The sequence below is a fragment of the Cotesia glomerata genome, linkage group LG1 (assembly GCF_020080835.1).
Source record: "Cotesia glomerata isolate CgM1 linkage group LG1, MPM_Cglom_v2.3, whole genome shotgun sequence".
Classification (NCBI taxonomy): domain Eukaryota; kingdom Metazoa; phylum Arthropoda; class Insecta; order Hymenoptera; family Braconidae; genus Cotesia; species Cotesia glomerata.
The window spans coordinates 10711294-10725121 of NC_058158.1; the positions used below are offsets into that span (position 1 = coordinate 10711294).

At 29.3% G+C, this 13828-nt stretch overlaps 1 protein-coding gene across 4 annotated transcripts in view; it reads left to right on the forward strand.

Moving 5' to 3' along the window:
- Positions 1 to 13828, forward strand: part of LOC123274982 (tensin-4-like) — a 213405-nt gene that overhangs the window by 109813 nt on the left and 89764 nt on the right. The window lies entirely within an intron of this gene.

Genomic DNA, 13828 nt, shown 5'->3' on the forward strand with positions numbered 1-13828 from the left:
TTGATTTAGTAGTCTTTAAAATGGTAAAAAACAATTTTTTTTAGTCAAAACTTATACTTTGAAATTCAACTCTCTGGCAGTGAGAGATTTTGACGATCATGCGCCACCTGTCGGAATTTTTTTAGTACTAACTTTTTTAAAAATTTAATATGAACATATTAGGCTATACCAGAATTTATTTTAATGTTAATTGTAATTATAAAATTATAATAAAAAAGAAAAATAATTAAAAATGATAATTGTATGAGCTTTTTAATGTATTGACATAAACTTATACAGAGATCGCGATAAAAGAAAAACGGTGTCGTAAATATTTACCGATATCCAGTTGAATAGACGGTGAATAAATTTCTTACCTCAATTGCTCGACATGTTGGTCTTTGGGTAAAGACTCGAGATGAAGTATAAAGAGCGGATATTCCACAATGAACAAGACCGAGAGGGTGAATTCACCGGGAGATGAAAGGGCGTATAAGGCTTGAGAGCTACCACGCCTCTTTAGCGTCTTCTCTGCTTGAGAATTCAGATCGGAAAGCAGTTTCACGTAAACAAACTCAAAGTCACTGGTTCTCTTTAACACGTGTGCTCTACTCCCACACAACATTCACCTCCGCCAAACAGCTCACCCGTAAATCCCGTACATTTGCTTTGATTCTGTACTTTTTCCACCCTCTAACTCACACCAAATTCCGACTAAAAAATCACTCTGTAATTATTATTTTAATTACAAATTATAATTAATGTCTAAATAATGGGGAATTATAATGATTATAATAATGAATAATCCAAATCCAATTTATTATATCAAGCGTACTTGTATATTGAAGGATTACTGTTGTTTTGCTTAATTAAACTGTCAAGTTAAAGCGAGCTGCTGTTCAGAGAATATTGTTATTATTATCATTATTATTCCCGTGACTCAAGCTACGAAACCTGATCACAGGCGACTCGCGTAATTAGCAAAGCATGGATTAGATCCACGGACCAGAACACGTATACTCATAGATATGTATATTCTGATATTACAAACGGTATGTTCGAGCTCCGGCCCGTGCATAATCACCTGCAGAACCAATATAGCTTGTGACAGAGTGCCTGTAATTTCAGAAATCGCGTATAATAATCCTCGATTGCTGGTTATAATGTCAGTTCATATAACCTCCTTGCTATTAAGACCCATAATAATCAAAGGACAATCTCTGTACTATTTCCGCCATTGTTTTCACTCCAAAATTTATTAATGAAACATTATTCTCATTTAAAAATCCATTTTTAATAATTAACTAGCAACCTTGCAGTCACTAAGTGACTGCCGTGACTTTTGAACTATAAATAAATAAAATTTTGCTTTATTAAATAATGGCTTTTGTTCAATTGCACTGTACTTTCTTAAATATTGACGATTTTAAAGATATAAGCTCATCCCGATGTTACACTCATCAAGAGCTTCCATTTGAGTACCCACATGCATTTTTGATATATTTTTCATATATTCATATATATAAATATATAAAATATATGAAAAATTGATGTAGGTACTTAAATGAAAGGTCTCGATGATTGTAACATCAGAATGAGCTTATATCTTTAAAAATGTCAATACTCCACTAGATACAAGGTCGTTTCTTAATTAAGTTAAATTGCACTGTACTTTTTTAACTATTGACATTTTTAAAGATATAAGCTCATCCCGATGTTACACTCATCAAGAGCTTTCATTTGAGTACCCACATGCACTTTGTTATATTTTTTATATATACATATATATATAATATATATAAATATATGAAAAATTAATGTGGGTACTTAAATGAAAGGTCTTGATGAGTGTAACATCGGGATGAGCTTATATCTTTAAAAATGTCAATAGCTCACGAGATATAAGGTCATTTCTTAATTATGTATCTAGAGATAGAGAATTTCTGAATGATAATTTTTTTTTCATTCTTATATATATGGCTATGTACAATATTGAACCCTCCTCGGCTTATAATTCGAGAAAAAAAAATATATTTGGTTAGATAAAGATAGACCGAGCTGCGAAGAGGAAGTTTGAGTACAAAATAAAGAGAATGAATGGAGAAATGAGTCGAAGTACTGGGTGAAAAGTGTGTGAGAATCAGTGTGGGACAATGAGCGGTGCATATTTCATATTCAGCGACCCGTGAACTCTGCAATCTTGAAATGTTGGGGTGGGGTAACTGGCTGGACGTTCCTGAAATTGAATCTGAAATCGAGTGAGAGACGCTTCGGCGATCTAACATATGCATTGGACTAGACTAGTACGTAGAATATAGTTATAGACTGGACACTCGGGCGAAAATTTTATTTTCTCCCTCCACAGATGTTTTTTACTCGGTTTTCACGGTCTGTATATGATACTAAAATATTTACATTCTTTTGTGTATGGTTTATCAAAAAATAAATACTTGCTTCGGAATAATTTTCACTCTTCAATATCCACGTACTCGTAACTTTTTTATTTTTCAACAGAACGCGTGAATTAAAGGTTGAAATTAAAAGTGATAAGCGTTTTATCATTGAAAAGCTTTCAAGCGCCTATTAACATGCACACTCATGGGATTTTTAATCAACTCTCGAGAAATCACGTCACTGCGTTCGAGTGAACCGATTGGCATTTCACTATTTGCAAAAAACTAAATCACTCGAAAAATATCCTTCAAATTTATCCACTTAAATATTTAATCCTCACTTTTTTAGTGACAAAATTAAAGCTTTTACATTTTTCAATAACAGCGGACGATAAATACTATTGGGGATTTTATTGTGAGCTGTGAATTCATTTGAGAAAGCCCTCCAAGAGAAGGAAACCTTTTTAAATTTCATACATTTTTAATAAAATTTACACAAGCTCTTTTTTTTCTGAGCTATGAAAATGAATTCAATTGAATTCTATTGAATTAATATTTGCCCAGTGTAAGCGCGAATTTTTTCAACCGATCAAACTTTTATTGAAATGTATAAGAAATCTATTATTGACAACTAGCTGTCAATAGTCGGGCTCTCAATACTTTTACATTTTTTAGCATAATAAATTTTTTAATTTATTTTATTTAATTTAATATAAATTTAATTTATTTTTCATATAACCTGCATTTAACATAGTGACTGCAAAATTGCTAGTATCATGTATTTTTTCGGGTATATTAAATTTTATAGAAAAATTTTCTTAAAAAAATGAATTAATTAGTGAAAAAAAATTTTTTTACTTCAGAAATATACATTTCAAACTTAACTTTCTACTAACGAGAAGATTAAGCGACCATGCGCCACCTATCGGATATTTTCAAAACTAACTTTTAATGAAAAATTATCTATGCGTATTTAAAGTCAGCAAAAAATTTTTTTACAGTTAATCAATTATTATTAATTAATTTCCTGAGTAATCAATGCCCCGGGCAATAGGTTTGTTCACTGAAAGCACGCGTTCTGTCACCATCGACAATTTGCATAATATTTTAATAACAATAAACTGGATTTTTAGTCACCGGGTAGGTTGTCCTTTATTACTTTTTGTGTACACAATTTTCGCGGACTTGTTAAGGTTTAATTAATTGCAATAATTAAAAGGGAAGGCGTAGGTTTCAGACTTGAGCCCGAGGCAAGCGACTACAGTAACCAAACCAGTACGCCTTATATCCATGGCGTAGCGTTTGAATATGCAAAATCTCCGCTTGTGCAATTCGACCGGAGTAAAAGAGAAAGAGTGAAAAATGAAAAGAGAGCATAAGCCTCCAGAAGATTTGCTTCTTCATTTCTTTACAGAATGAGTAGAGGTAGTTTACAATATATAGGATAGTCATCAGAGCAAGGGTTCCAAGACCAGACTTTACTACTATACGTACAATATATAACGTCACCCGTACCCGACGCAACGTAGAGCAACATCTTCTCAGTCTGAGGTTACAAAATATTCATAAGACGTTCCACCCATCATATATACTTTTATATATATTTATACACATCCCCAAACTCTATATATACTTACACTCATTCTACTTAAATTTTTTCACGACAACTTTATGTCGCTTAAATGTATCACTATTTCCTCTAACTAGTTTTTGAATTATTGTCAGGATGTACCTTCTAAATTTACAATAAAAATGGACTATAATTTTACATTTTTCTTATTTAAATTAATGTGTATTAAAAATATTAAAAAATTCATTTTATTAGAGCATTTTTTCTCATTCAAATAATTTTCTTGCTATGAAAAAAATTTATACAAAATTTTTTATATACTTTATTTCTTAAAAAATTAAAAAAAATTTAGTGTGTTTAACTTAAATAATATATTTTTAGTTTTATAAATTTATTGCCACTCGCAACCTTGTGGTCAAATAAAATTTGCTTTATTAAATAATGAATTTTGTTAAATTGCACTGTACTTTCTTAACTGTTGACGTTTTTAAAGATATAAGATCATCCCGATGTTACATTCATTAAGAGCTTTCATTTGAGTACCCACATGCATTTTTATATATTTTTCATGTATATATATATATATAATACATATAAATATATGAAAAATTGATGTGGGTACTTAAATGAAAGGTCTCGATGAGTGTAACATCGGGATGAGTTTATATCTTTAAAAATGTCAATAGTTTACGAGATACAAGGTCGTTTCTTAATTATGTTAAATTGCATTGTACTTTTTTAACTATTGACGATTTTAAAGATATAAGCTCATCTTGATGTTACATTCATCAAGAGCTTTCATTTGACTACCTACATGCATTTTCATATATTTATATTTACATACATATATATATATATATAAATATATGAAAAATTGATGTGGGTACTTAAATAAAAGGTCTCGATGAGTGTTACATCAAGATGAGCTTATATCTTTAAAAATGTCAATAGTTCATGAGATACAAGGTCATTTCTTAATTATGTATTTAGAGATAGAGTATTTTCAAATGCAGTCTATATACTTATTATCATTATAAAAGACTATTGGTGAGAATGATATGAAACCATGAAAAGGCACAACTCCAGGTCAAGACTTTTCCAACGATACCAAATTTAACCATGAAAATCCATTTTATCATATAAATACACTGGCCACAAAATTTTGCTTATTCTCTTAATAATATAAATGAGTGAGTTGACACAACGAACAAATTGTGTGTGCCAACACACGAGTACCGAAAGCCTCCCCTAAATAAATTTAATTAAATATACTATGAATATAAAGAGATACAAATTTATTTCTCCATTATAAATTTTATCAAACTTTTTTTTTACCCAACAAAGTTTATAATTGAAAGACAAGAAAAAAGTATTGTTGAAAGAATAAGCAAATATCTCGTCTGAAACGATCGCTATTTCGCTGGGCAGCAAACATGGAATAATAAAACCTCAAATTCAAGTCTGACAAAGCTCTACAATCTTCATTGCAGCACGTCTTCCTGCAGTCGAAGAACAAGACTCCCTTGGGTTTATATTCTTGTTCTATTACTTTTTTTTTTTATGTTGTTCTACTTACTCATTTATCCGTCCTAGCATACCAATCAGTGGCAAATCGCTGACAAGATATCTAACATTCTTGTGTTTGTTAGAAACTAAATTTGGATCAATATTATATGATTGATTTTGCTTGTCTGTCACTTTGATGAATCCATTATAAAAAAGCGAATTTATTCGAGCAACTGCAATACGAGTTCTGACCGTTGATTTACAATGAAACGTAAAATTTAAATCATTAGTGATACGAATAAATGCGTGAGGTTTTATTACTTTTATTACAACTGTTTCGAATATCTCTCCAAATATAAAAGCGCTGTTATTATACAATATTTCAATTAAAAGTTCATTTGAAAATTCCGAAGTATAAAACCTCTCTTTTTCCGGCGAATTTTTGATATTCTACTAATTGGAAATGTATTGTTATGATGGTATTTCAAAGGATTCAAGGAAATAATAGAAGCAATCAAATATAAAAATACGCACAAATTGGAAATAATTGAATACTGCGATCCGCGTATTCTACTAACATTTCCGTTTCATATTTATGTTACGTTTTATTCTCATTTTTTTTATTTTTATTCAAGATAAAATAATTCCAGTGGTTATTTTTTCGATTTTCGGATTTGAAATTTTAATACTAACAAAGTTCTTCTGTACAACAATGAACGCGGAGAAAAGGATTAAACTGAATACGTCGAGAGGATCAACACCCTCATATAATTTTATTTAAAAATAAATTCATTTAAATATTATATTACGAATAATAATGTATATTCATATATAACATTACTCCATAAAGTTTGGAATTCAGTGTTAACGTTGTTATAGTTCGTAAATACCTTGATAATATTACTATTGTGAAATTTAATAATATTTGGACTTTGCGCGGAGTAAAATAGTAAAACAATAGATGGAAATTTAATGCATCCATGTAATATAATATTTCGTTATCAAAATACACCAAAGTTTGTATATTAATAATTATGAACTTTAGTGCTAATATATGCTTTACAAATTTTTAATTCTAAAAATCGAATCACAAGTATCCTTTGTTTACAATTGAAATGGGAGCAGTATATCAAGTTATTAATGTAAATTCGTTGAAAACGTTTTATGATACAGTTAATTTTCATATTAAAGCATATCATACTCTACAAAATATAAAATACATTAAAAATAGAGTAATTATGTATTTTTTTCTAAATTTCTATGTCAATTATCATCTTCAAAAAATTACAGACTTCTTTGGAAGATTAAAAAATTATTTTTATTAGAAACTATATATCTTGGTCTTAACTCTCTGGTTAGGAGATAATTTAGCGAAAATGCGCCACCTGTCGGAAATTTTTAGAACTAACTTTAAAACAATTTTTTATGGGCGTATCAAATTATATTATGAGTAGACTAAGTCAGATATAGCCTATTTTTATGGAAAGCTATGTAAAAAATTATGTAAGGACATTTATAGAAATTTTTTTCCCGAAAAACCATTAATCAAGTTATTAATGTAACATCATTATAATTATAATAAACATCGTGAAAATTAATGATCAATCTTCGTCAACGTCAGCTAATTCATTGATAACAATAGACGGACATATTTAAATTGAGGATTTCTGGTATCTGTTGATACCCATTCCAGAATATTTTATTTTCTTTTTAATTTCTATGTCAATTATCATCGTAAAAAATTACAGATAAATTCTTTGATAGATTAAAAAAAATTTAATTTTTTTTAGAAACTATATATCTTAGTCTTAGCTCTCTAGTTAGGGAATAATTTAGCGACAATGCGCCACCTGTCGAATTTTTTAAAAACTAACTTTAAAAAATTGTTTATGGGCGTATCAAATTATATTACAGATATATTAAGGCAGATATAGCCTATTTATAATGTCAGGCTATAAAAAAAAATTATGTAAGGAAATTTTTAAAAATTTTTTTCAGGAAAAGCCATTAATCAAGTTATTAATGTAACATCATTCTAATTATAATAAACATCGTGAAAATTAATGATCAATCTTCATCAACGTCAGCTAATTCATTGATAACGATAGACGGACATATTTGAATTGAGGATTTCTGGTATCTGTTGATACCCATTCCAGAATTCCGTGGCATTAAATATATCTAGAGATTCATTTAGGATGCGAACACGTGCTAGGGATTTATGTGTAAAACCGTCTCGCGTTTAAGCCACGTTACCATGGTTATATAAGCCACCGAAACATCCTAATGGAAGTGAATCTCTGCAGTAGTGTAACGGAGGTATTTTTGCGTGAATAAAGGTTATTAAAAATTTTAATTTGACAAAAAACACCTTGAGCATAATAAGAATAAGTATTAACCGTAACACATCTCACGAAGTGATAATTCAAGCCGTTAAGACTGGAATAATATAATTGATTTGGCAAATGCAATTTAGATGGAAGATAAATAACGTATAGGATGAGTCTGACAGCTAGTAGAATATATATAGGCATATAACAGAGCTGGTAGTAACACAAATCGATCGTATAACACCCTCTCAACTTTCAACTGCCACCAATGGTCTACCGGCGTAGCACAGTATACCATTCTGTAGGTATAGGAGTAGGAGCTCGCGTGGATATGCTATTTACTCACTTAATAGGGCATAACAGAACAGTCATCGATTGATTGACGTGGGGAAGAGAAGAGAACGTCGAACATCGAATATAACGAATACAAGAGCCGAGAGCGAAGTGCCGTTCTCACATACTATTGATGGCATAAAAGCATCCCGTCATCATCGACTTTATATCATCCTTCCTATCCATCTCCATCTCCGTCTTCTCCTCCCACTGCTCATATCAATTTTTTATCTGATAAAGCATCAAATTTCTACACGATAAGGGATCAATCATTTCCGGCGAACGTTATCGACATTGAGTCATTAGTTAACTAGCTCGAACACGGATAAAAGGATTCACCGTTATTGGATTACCCAAAATGATTAACCATTTAATGATTTTGCATAATTGACTTCATCATACAGTTTCGAGTTTTGATCATTAATTGTAGCTTAATATTCAATTATTTGTAACGAGGTATTAGCACAGATATGTTTATTATTTGATAATCATTTAAAAATAAAAAATACTTGTTGTTAATGCTCTTTTATATTATTACAATGATTGTAAAATATTTTACTCTGAATGAATACTTGTAATAGGCAGTTAATTTCACCTAAAGTGAAAAAGACTATTAACACCAAAAATACTTACTATGTAGCAATTAAATATTATAATAAATTACCGAATGAGTTAAAAATACTAAATGTATCTAAGAAAGTCCCAAGAAGAAAAATTTGCCCTTTTATTAGAAATCTGAATTGTTAGAAACTTATAGTTACATTTCTATACCTTAGAAATGACTTTATAGCTATTTGTTTTTTATGACGTTTGAAATTTTGTGCTTTCTTTCTATAAAGATCCTAAATCCCAAATTTTTTTAGCTTAGAATCATTTGAATCCAAGCTATTCGATTTTCTTTTAAGTTTAGATTAGCTACACAAAAAAGAAAATGTTCTTGAATCAAGTATATAATTTTAAAGAACCATCTTCTTGATTTGAGTAAAAAAATTCTTAAACTAAGAAATTTTTACTTGGTTTAAGTAAATTTTATTTGATTCAAGAATTTTTTGTCTTGATTCAAGACAATTACCTTCTTCAAAATTATTTTCTTGGTTCAAGAATTTTCCTCTCGAATCAAGTTAATTTTTTTTCCAGTGTAGATTTCTATTTAAATTACTGGTAAATACTGTTAAAGTGTAAAAATGTATATATTAAGATATTTAAATTTGTAACAGTGCTACTCTTTCTGAATATACTAAATTTTTTTTTTTTTTTTTACTTAAGCTATACTTCAAATTTTAATTTTATTACTTATGTGAAACAAAATTCTATGTATTTACTTCTTGCTATTTGGCTTTATGCCTTGACATTTAAATTCAATAAATAAATAATTATCTTGATTTGTAAAATGTAGGCATAATTTTTTGTATTGTGTATTTTTTCTGGTTTCTATGCAAAGGTGTAATGCACCTCTATAAAATTTATATCCAGAAGTAAATAAATAAATTAATCAATTAATCATTTATCAAGTCGATCGATGAGTTTTATTTTATTTTTGTAGTCTAATCAAAAATTTGTCATTTTAGCGCGAACTCAATGGCTCAATTCGTGGTAAGTGAGCATGACTCATGTCACTTTCATTGCACTCGTAAAAAATAAGGGCTGTGAGTGTCCAGACGATTGCGTGTCTTCCAGTCATATATAATGATAATAAATATACTGATAAATTGTGACCACTTGAAGTGTTCATGTAGACTTTTTGGACTGGAAAAGTGCAAATAAATACAAGTTGATAAATATGAAAATAATTATAATATTTGCCCCAGATTTGAGAATTAATGCAAAGAAAGATAAAGATATAAAAAAATGTTTTTTGGATTATTTATCCGTTGATATTCAGATATTAAAGCTAGAACGGGAGCTCAAGGGTCCCCTTGAGACTTTGGTCTTGTTGAAAACGGCAAGCCAAGATATTGGACTTTCAAAATAGGGTTACGAGTGCAGATGGTTCTGAAACTAGTGATGAAAGTAAAGAAAAGATATTCATTTAAAATTTTTTATGCTTTTTATTTGTCTTATATCTACTTGTTTAGTAGAACAGCAATAAATCTAAAGTTGTTTTTTTATTAACAAATAATAATAATGATAATGATGATGATGAATCGAAGGTAAAGTATCGAAAAAGTTTACTCGAAAGTTTGTTTTTGAATTGCTAGTGCTAAAAATTGAAAAAGTTGGAATAACAAGGCCTAACAATTTTTATTGCTAACAGATAATTATTTCTTCAAGTGCTTTTTCAATTCAGAGTCTCGAGAGCATTAAATTCCGATTTAAGAAGAGAGTGAGGAACAAAGTAATATCCGGGTGGAGTGGGATAAGGAAGGAACGCTCGTTATTGAAAGATTGCCGTTCAATGAGTAGAGGCTCTTCAATAATAAGCACAAAAACTACAATAATGGTTGTTAATAATCCCTAGACAATACCATCAGGCATACCTTCATGTCTAATGGCGATTTTTATTCTTAGCCGAGGACAATGACTTCCCGTAAGATAAATTTTACGATATGGCCTTGCATCGCCCTACGTAATTTTTTACATCGCTTGATATAAAAATTTGCCAGAAAAAATTTTTTTGATGTCTTTAAAATTTTTTATGGATCACAAAATGCCCATATATGACTTGATGTATCATAATAAGCATATATATGACTTTGTATGGTCAATTATAGCCATTTATAATTTTGTAATTAAACTTAGTACCCAAAATTTCCGACAGGTGGCGCATGGTCGCAAAATTTTCTCGCTAGCAGAAAGTTAAATTAAAAATATATGATAGAAATCATTTTTTTGACTTTTTCAAAAAACTTTTTTGACACTCATTATTTTAAATCAACTTTTAAACTATTTTTCATCTTTTATGACACAATAATTGAAGTATAAATTTTTTATTAAATATTAAAAATTCATTTTTTATTCTCATATAGTCTAATTGTAAGTTCGAAATGGTCTAACATAAAAATTGATCAAGTTTAACAATTCCAAAAATTATTTACACGTTTATAAACCCCAAAAATAACTGAAAAAGCACTAAAACATTCAGCGGTTAATTAAACAAAAATAACGATCAGATGTGATTAAATAGCCATCCACGAAACGAACCCTCGTCAGACGCAGTCAGACTAAAATGCTTTTCGAGTGAATGTTACTACAGTAACCAGAAAACAATGAATGATTGAATATAAAGAAGAAAGGGATTCAGAGCATTTATATACATCGATCCTCGTCTAGCGCAGAATCGTAAACTGTCTATGAAGCTAGATTCAAAGAGTATGAATTATCAAAATGTTTTAGCAGAAAGGTTTCAACGCTGATGTTGTGATGTGTTGTTTGACTCGGTAGTCAGTAGTCGGTAGTTATCTCCACCCGAGTCGAAATTCGAGTTCCGTTTTAACCGTAATTTTTTCCCATCTCAATTTTACGGTCAAAACAGACTTGGCGCTGTATTGATAGCTCATTTAAACTGAGCCTGGTTTCACCGTAACTAGTGGAGTTTTGTCCCATTCTACCACGATTACGGTCAAACCAGGCTTGAAATAATGATAATAATAATAATAATAAATAATAATAAATTAAATTTTAAAATTCTTAGGGGTCCGGGTTCAAATCCAATTGAAATCACATTTATTTATTTTTTTTTTGTTTTAATCACTGCAATAATAATTATTATTATAATTAATAATTATTATTGTTATAAGAAATAAGTAATAGTAATTAATAATAATTGTCATTAACATAAAAATTTGTAATTAACAATTATTACAATTACTACTATCAAAATCGTTTATGAGCACAAAAAAATATATAAAATTAATTTTGTAATAAAAAAAACAAAAATGGATGATTTCCCAAATTTGAGTCTTTTTTTTACGAACAGGGGTTATTTATTGTCCAGTTTATACATATTAAGGAGTAAGGAAATAGGAGGAAAGGATTACTTATGGTAACTTAACCTAATACGCTTCGTAAATAAAGAAATAATTAAAAGTCGCTTTGCCCTAACCGAGAACCGAACTTGGAACCTATCGCTCGTCAAGACTTACGCGCTACCCGCATCGCTACACTGCCGATTGGTAAAAGGCGAATCTCAGTAGTCTCATAAACTTTTTAAATGACGCGTCTTAAAATGACTAAGTTCTGAGTGGAATCTGAAAAAGAACTTTACGGAGAAATTAAATGAATAGTAATAATTATATTTATAGACATTCAAAATTGAAATTTAGTTACCCATTCTCAATTATTAATCTTATACTTCTATTTTCAATTGTAAGATTCGGTAATTGCTTATTTTCATGGGGTGTGAAATCAACATGATTAGATTATTTTCTACTTAATAGATATTTTTTTTTTTTTTTAGAATAAATCTAAAATAGAAAAATTTTTCAAAATTTTTTCAAAAATGTTAATTTTGGGATAAGAAAAATTATGAAACGTTTCAATTTTTAACTAAAACAAATTATGAAAAATTTCAAATTTTGGGTTAAAAGTTTTAGCAAAATATCGAAAATCGATAATTAAAAAATTTTTTTTCTACTTGTAAAATATTTTTATCAGAGTAAATCTAAAATAGAAAAATTTTTTTAATTTTTGAAAAATTTCAATTTTAGAGTAAAAAAAAATATGAAAAACGTCAGTTGTTGGATTAAAAAAAAAACTATGAAAAAATATCAAAAAATTAATTACTTTTAAAAAATGTGAAATTAAACAATTACCTGCGATTCTTATATATTTTAAAACTTTTTTCAGTGAAAATATGTGAACTAAGCTGAATTTAGAAAAGAATAATATTTTTTTTCCAAAATTCAAATTTTTGAAAGAAAAACCCTTCTCTGAGATTATTATTGTTATTATTATTATTATTAAATTTTTAATTTTTAAATGTCAACTTTTCATGTTTTTTATTAATTTAAATTTTCGCGCCTAAGAACTACAAGATGGCAAGAGAAATAATAATAATCAACAAGATGACAAATATAGTAATAATATTTATAATGATAATATTATACTCCTGGAAATTTTTACGGTCAAAACAGACCTGCGTACGCCTGTTTTAACCGTACTTATTCTCCGATACCGTCTTGTACGGTCAAAATAGACTCGATTTTTAGCGGCATATTAGACTTCAAAGAGTTGGGACATTTTTACGGTCAAAACGGGACTCGAATTTTTACTCGGGCAGTGATTCAATAAAGTTCACTAAATAAACCCCGATGTTTCTCCGTTGAGTGACACGGTCCGTTCGCCAATGCGACATAAATATTGTACAAGAGAGAAAAGCTTATAAATCCGCCAGAGACCTTTTTCTCCTCCTCCTCCTCTTCCCATTTTCGACATTTATAAGAGGTGGAATTAGGATGCCGCTTTATTATGCACCCTTGACACGGACTAAGTCATTTGCAGAAACGTCGCTTGAATAAATTCATAAATCCTTACCCAACATGAACATTTGATTCTAACAAAGACGTCCCAGCCCTCAGTAGCTCCTCCCTTAAAGTCCCCTTAAACTCAAAGTGGCAACTACATCATTTTCCGACCTCATTAATTTATCAAAATAATCAACCGAGCTTTAAGAAGCATGTTCAGATAAATATCTTAAAAAAAAAAAAAAAAAAAAAAAAAAAATTAATAGATCAGAAAGTAAAAATGGTGCCTTAGGTTATCATTACATGGAAAAATTT